A 6,955-nucleotide genomic window follows, 5' to 3' on the forward strand; every position below is an offset into this window, starting at 1 on the left:
TTGCTCGTATACCAAAAGCATTGCTTGGCCAATCTGCAATATTATCGTACTACATGTTAATCTCTTGATAGAGGTCATTTGAGGTCCAGCTACAGACAGATGGGTAAGAGAAGACGAAACTGTTCAGGATAAAGCTACCTTGTAGCTGTACATTTGAAGAGAAAATACAGTGGATAACAATGCAAGCTACCCTGTCTCTATCAAGTGATAGCTCTCCTTGGACTTCCTCAAATCTCCACTCATTTTACATCTCATAGGATCCCACTCATCATCCCTACTACCTTCTTATGATCTCTAACATAGTTAATACAAGTCTAGCAAGTTTACTAGCACTGGTTCTACACCTCACCTCTCAAGTCTTGTTTATGGGCTACGAACATGCATCACCAAAAGATGAAGGGCTTCAACAGAAAGCCCACAGGTGTACTACAAGTCTTCAAAAGCTATTCCAGCCAGCACAAATGTTTTCTTTTTTTAGCTTCCTGTGCATTGATCAAAAGAACTGCCTTCCTCTTAAAGAGGTGGGGATCAAATGGACATTCTAGGTTAACGGAGGTGCTGGTTTTGTTCCATTTTAATCAAGAGAACATTTTGCAGATAAAATACTCTTGCTTTTGTTGCCTTTAGAGCTATCTATGACTAGACAAACACTAAATACTGCTCCCTAGATAAATACTTCAAATACTGCCTAAAAATGTTATTTCGCATTCAGAGATTTTAATGGGAAACTAACACACTTTCAAATAAGGACACACAAGTTATTTACAAAGAATGAACAAGGTACACGCCAGCATGTGGCATCAAACTGGTACGCAACTATACCTTTAGAATGTCTTCAACCCATTTGTTCTTTTAGATTTTCTTATTTAAAAGGCTCCTATAAAATTATGCTTAAGTGAGAAGTACAGAGTATGACTTAAAGCAAGTATTTTAAAACTTCCTTCTTAAGAAATTAAGACATAAGGATTCTCACCATTATCTATACAAAAATGACTCAGCTCATCAATCTTCGGCCAATGGGAACTAACAACAAAACATTAAACCCATGCAGTCTAGTCTGAGTCTTTTTAAAAGAACAGTAAGAAGTCTAAAAGAAAAAGAAAGTCAAGAAAGCAGCTCATCTATGTATCAGAAATCTTGTAACTTTAAAAATCCCGGGAGGACATTTCACTCATTTACATATAAAGTAAATAGTAAAATTTACTTAAAGCTCCTTAGGGCTTACTACTCATTTGCCAATATAAGGTAGAAATAGCTGCTTAGTCTTATTATGCTACAACTCTTCATACCTTGTGCTCTAGCTAAAGTTCAGAGCAGTAACAGACCTGCTTAAGACTTAGAAAAACAAAAATTCAGAGGCTTTCAAATAAGCAGAATAAAAAAAACACCCCAACACATCACTACTATAAGCTTCAATTGCTTAGTCATTCTTTGAAACTTCAGAAGCACTTCAACTATTTTTCACATTTCTTCCCAAGATTATGGTCTTGTTCTTTTAAGTCTTTTTATTAAAAAACAGTCTCCAAAACAGTGCATAAGAGAACTACAACAGTAGCTTTGCAGTAGCTGGTGCTAGTGAACCAGCTTTGCATTGTCCTTGCGGAATAAGTATATATATTTACCTACTCACTTTGCGCAGTTCACAAAAACACGGGATAAGAAACAGTCTGCTTGATTTTACCATGCAGCCCATTGCTAACAGATTTTAATATTGTACCATCTGGTAGACTGGACATTATCAGCAAGTTAAAGCTTTAAAAAAAAAATATACACACACACAAAGTCTCAAGTTTGTCACAACAGTTATGAAAGTTCAGGGTTCTAGAAAAACAAGAATTTAATATTGGTTTTAAAACAATCAAGGGGGGGTGGGTGTGTATGAAATCTCCACCAACTTCTCCTCCGGGACTTGATGTTGCATGACTTAACATCATGAAAGCCTAGAAGGGACAGTACAGTTTATATTTTAATGCATTACCTGAAAGCATTAAGTTAAAGTTATGATACAGCCAACCTATTTAACATAAAGCTTTCATTGAAGAGAAGCCACTAATAATCACTTTTAAAAGTTTCACGTTAAGCATTATGACAGATCCTTTGCCTTAAAGCTCTTATAGCCCCTCTTTATTAGATAAAGACAACAACCATTTGGTACTATTTAAATTGTTTATTTAATATATGATACTATATTATCTGTCTATGATACTATATTATACTATCATACTATATGATCTTGAATAAAGAAATCTTTTCCCTTTAAAGTTCAAAATTACCTGTTAATGAGTATAGAGGAGGAAGGATATCTAGCACATCTATGGTCTTATAAAGGTGATCTCCTTTTACCTCCAAGAAAACATTATTTAATACAGCATCACATGATAGTATCACATGATACCACCACAACTATACCTGCAACTTGGTTCAGTAACAGCAAGAGGGATGCTTCCCTAGACACAGCATGGAGATACTGAAGTCTTGCCTAGCTTGTGATCAACTACAAAGATAAATGGGTGTTCTAAGACATGTGGAATAAGTGCAATATATGAATTAACAGTTTTGCTACAGTTGCCTTAGAAAAAAAGATATTGCATTACAGTTCTGTTGCACACATGACCCAGACAAACACTGGCATTGAAAAGAAATGCTTAACATTAAGTGAACTGAGTAAGCTTTCAAGAAAGTCTTTGACAATTGTTTTGAACACACAGGCTGATCTGCTTTACTCTACACTGGTACACTGGAAGTGGCAGGCAAACGCCTAATCCGCCAGTTGTTTTCTTCATAGATAACTGGCAAACAGTCATTACACAACAGATTTTTGCTTGCTTTTTTCTAGTCTGGGTGGTTTCCCTTAGAATAATTTTTTCTTCCCTTTCCCACATTCACTAACTGCTCTTCTGCATGTATTCAACTATGGTAAAACCCAGGTTGAAGATGACATTAGAAAGGATTTCCATTAGAAACAATTTAAGAACTAACTGTATTTGTTTAAGGAACACAGTCCACTCAAGTCTTTGATATCTGTAGTGTCATTCAAAAACATGTTTGTATGGCCTAATGATAAAATACTCCAGAAAATTTCATTTTTACCACTTGTGTTTGCTGAGAAAAAGCTACTGGAATCACAAAAACCCAGTGTATCTCGTTCTATTCCACCTTACCCAAAAGGTAAAAACCTCACCTTCACAAAAAAAAAAACCACCCATGTGTAGCCCTGTGGAGAGTCTAGGCAAACAAAGCAAACCCCAAAGAGCAAATTTCATCCATACATTAAATAGCCTTACAGTCTCTTAGACCAGGGAGATAAGAGGTACTTCTGCCTTTTCTTTTTGCCCTATTCCACCCAGTCCCCCTCGTACCACTGCCAAGATGGGGTGGAGGGGGACTATGAGAGTACAACTACCCAAAAGAAATGCATTACACCGACAGCATTTTTAGCCACGCAACCTGTTTTGGCATTACCTTTGAAAAAAAGCAGACAACTCATTTTCTAACTTCCATGCATCAGAGAACAGAAGGAGAAAAAAAATCTTCATAACTCAGAAGTCACATACAGAATATTGCATGCAACTATATATATACAAACTTACCTTGAAAATGTGCCTCAAAGGCCTTCTGGGTATACCTGTGATACTAGATTATCTCATTCCATGGCTCTGACACATCTTGACATGCACTGAAGTGTGGAAACAGTAAAGGGTTGAGGCTTTGTGACAAAATCTCATGCTCAGCCAAGGCTAATGCAGGTGCTACTCATTAGGGCAGTATAACAGTTATATTGTTCTGCAGCTTTCCTCTTCTCCCTCCTCCCCCATTTTCAGGTGCACCTGATAAATCAGGGCAAAACTGCTATGTAGTGGAGCCACATGTGTAACAACTTAGATGAAAAATTGCTTGCCCTGACCTAACAATTACAACATTTTCTGGAGAACTTTTACAGTGTTTTCAGATTTCTAGAACAATTTTGTCCATAAAATGCAGTTATGATGGTTTTAGACTTCAAGTGATGACACTACCTATGTTTGTCATCTTCAGAAAAAGAACTTAACTTGATGGTAAGAAAGCCTTTAAAATAAAATTTCCAATAGGGTAATGATCCATAACCTAACAAAGAATGTTTGACAAACAGTTTAACTACATCTGACCTGAAGAGGGTCACATTTAACAGTGAAGGTGACAAAGCAGGGGGGGTTGGGGACACCACCAAAACGAAACCAAAGCAAAAAAACCAACCACCACCCACACACACAAAGCATACAAAGTCAGGGAATACTTAAAGGTAGATAGATACCTGTAGAGCTGACCTTATGACCTCCACTCTTCTAGTACACTGCAAAAGCAGTCACAACCTCAGAAGTAAGCGAATTGAATCATATCCTAAGCTTATCAGCAGTAACAAGCCTGAATTTCTCAGGTATAAGCAAAATGAGCAGTAAAACCAATGGTGGTCCCTTGCTCTCTTCTCCCTCTCATTTAAATAGCATGCTGCCTTAAGCAACTGCCTTTTTCTTACCTCTGTAAAATGTCAGAAGTAGGGCTGGCTTTAGATAACATAAAAGAAAAATCTGTAACCACATCTAAAAGCATAAAACCTCACCAACAATAATTCCACACACTGCACACAAAAGGACTAAAAATTCCTCATGATACTGAGTTTGGAAGCAAGTTAATTTCGTTCCACTTCAAAGACAATCAGCTTATTGATAACTGTCAACTAAAAATAAGTCACCAATTAAATTTAAAGTAACAAGGTCCATCTGAAGCATTTTTACATGGGGTAAAAAAGGATTTGATGTACCTTCTCTTAACCAAATTCAGCATATAAAATCAGAGGGGAAATATATACCACAGCAGATTTAAATCAGTAGCAGTTAAATTCTTTCACAATTGCCTCTTCCCTAATACACTACATTTAGAAACATCAATAGATCTAGGCAGGGAAAAAAAGCGCACAGGCATGCTGTCCCAGCATTCAGGTTTAGGTATTCTTTACCACTCTCTCATATCCTTGTCATAAAGAATACTATCCCTCCCCTCCATTTTTTAGTATAAAAACAAGCCAGAAGAATATTTAAGATATTTTTAAATACTCCTAATCAAAAAGCTTCCATGAACATAAAGCAGAATATCCTGTATCACACAGTCATTCAAGATCACCTCTTTGAGGGAAGCTCATTTAAATGCAGGAGTTGAAGCAACCTCCAGTGTCAGACTGTAGTGTCCAATATCATTTTACGTGCTACCAATGGCTTGATTTTGCAGACAAATATAACCAAGACACCCTTTCTTTCTCAGGGTTCTTTTAAAAAAGATAAAACCACACACCACCCTTTTCTACACAACTGTAACAAAATAATCTTGAATGTTTTGACTGTGATTTCTTGTCCATTATTAATAAAAAGCCCAAGATCAAAAGATAACATTCTATTGTAAAACATATTTCCTTCTCCTTCCTACTCTACATTTTGTCTCAACTATACATTAGTCTCAGTGAAGAAAAAAGGCAAAAAAAAAAATTGATAAACAGACAATGCAAACTTCCAAGTTAATAAATCCAAAGCCAGGATGAACAGGGGTTTCAAATGAAGAATAAATTAAAAAAACCCCCACCAAACAAAAACACCAAACCAAATCCCTCATAACTCATATGCCAAATAAAAGCAGGCTGGAAACAGCACATTGTCGTGAGAAAAGGTACTTAAAGTGAGTCTGAATACTGGGTTTATTCTGTCTGATATCTCTTATCCTATCCCACAACCTCTAGCTTCATATTCCAGCAGCAAATCCATTGGTATTAATAAAAAATAAAGTAGTAGTAACAGAGTTGAAAATTCTGAACAACAGTCAAACAGCCCATTTCAACAACTCCTAACAGTAAATACAATTACTGTCTTGTTATCATGCACAGTCTAGTTAAATTTTTTTTTAAAATAATTAAAAAACCCAATAGAATTAAAAACCCACACAATTTTGTATGTTTCCTCTAAACCCAAGCTCTTACACTGGGGCTTTCACTCAGATATTATTTGTTACTATGAAACTACCTTGTATTCATGTTTAGAACACACACACCTTTGTCTCATGTGTGATCATTTTAGGTCGAGAAAATATTTATTTTTACAGTAGTGATGATAGAATTTTAAGCTTTTTTTTAAGTGTCCATTTTAACTGTATTATAGATACTACAACACTACACATTACTGTCTCACACCTCCAGACTTGCCTCAGTTTTGTCTTGCTATTCCAGATACAATCCAACATAATATTTTCTGTTATCTAAAAGATTTAAAGGCAGAATCAGATATTTTTTCCTTAACAGGTTAAAGAGGAAGGAGATACTGCCTGAATAAGAGACTGCTTTAAAACTGTTCACTGGATGAGCTGACAAAGTGGGAAGCTTCTCTTTAAAAAGAAAACCTGACTCTGCTTAAGAGTAGGAGCAGAAACCACAAACAGAACCAACTTTAGAACAAAACAAAGAGGACTCTGGGAATTACATCAACCTCAGACAACATCCCCACCCATATTCACCCCATTTATACCAACTAACCGGAATCACTAACACTACAGTGGTATGTGACCTCAGGGAAAAAAAATTCTCATCTCCATCCCCGAATAGCATAGTTTCATTGCAGCTACAAGGCAGAAATGGATGAGAGGCATGGAAAATCAACCTTTTATTTGCAGTATTTCTCATCCCTTTCCTTATTACCACAGACAAGAGAAGTCACCTCTGAAACTTACCGAGGCTACAGGATGATCAGAAGGAGAATGCAGATAACAAGGTCTTTGGAACCGCCTCAGTAATCAGATAAACCCAGTGAATGGCAGATGGGACCATTCTAGCCCAGGTATTTCACCCACACGCACCCTCTGCTCAGGCTGAGGAACAGGGGGTCAGCCGATTCTAAACACAAATCCATAGCGACCCCAAGTCTCTGTTACATGCGGAACC

This window comes from Phaethon aethereus, assembly GCF_964289735.1.
Source record: "Phaethon aethereus genome assembly, chromosome: 16".
In the NCBI taxonomy this organism is placed as follows: Eukaryota; Metazoa; Chordata; class Aves; order Phaethontiformes; family Phaethontidae; genus Phaethon; species Phaethon aethereus.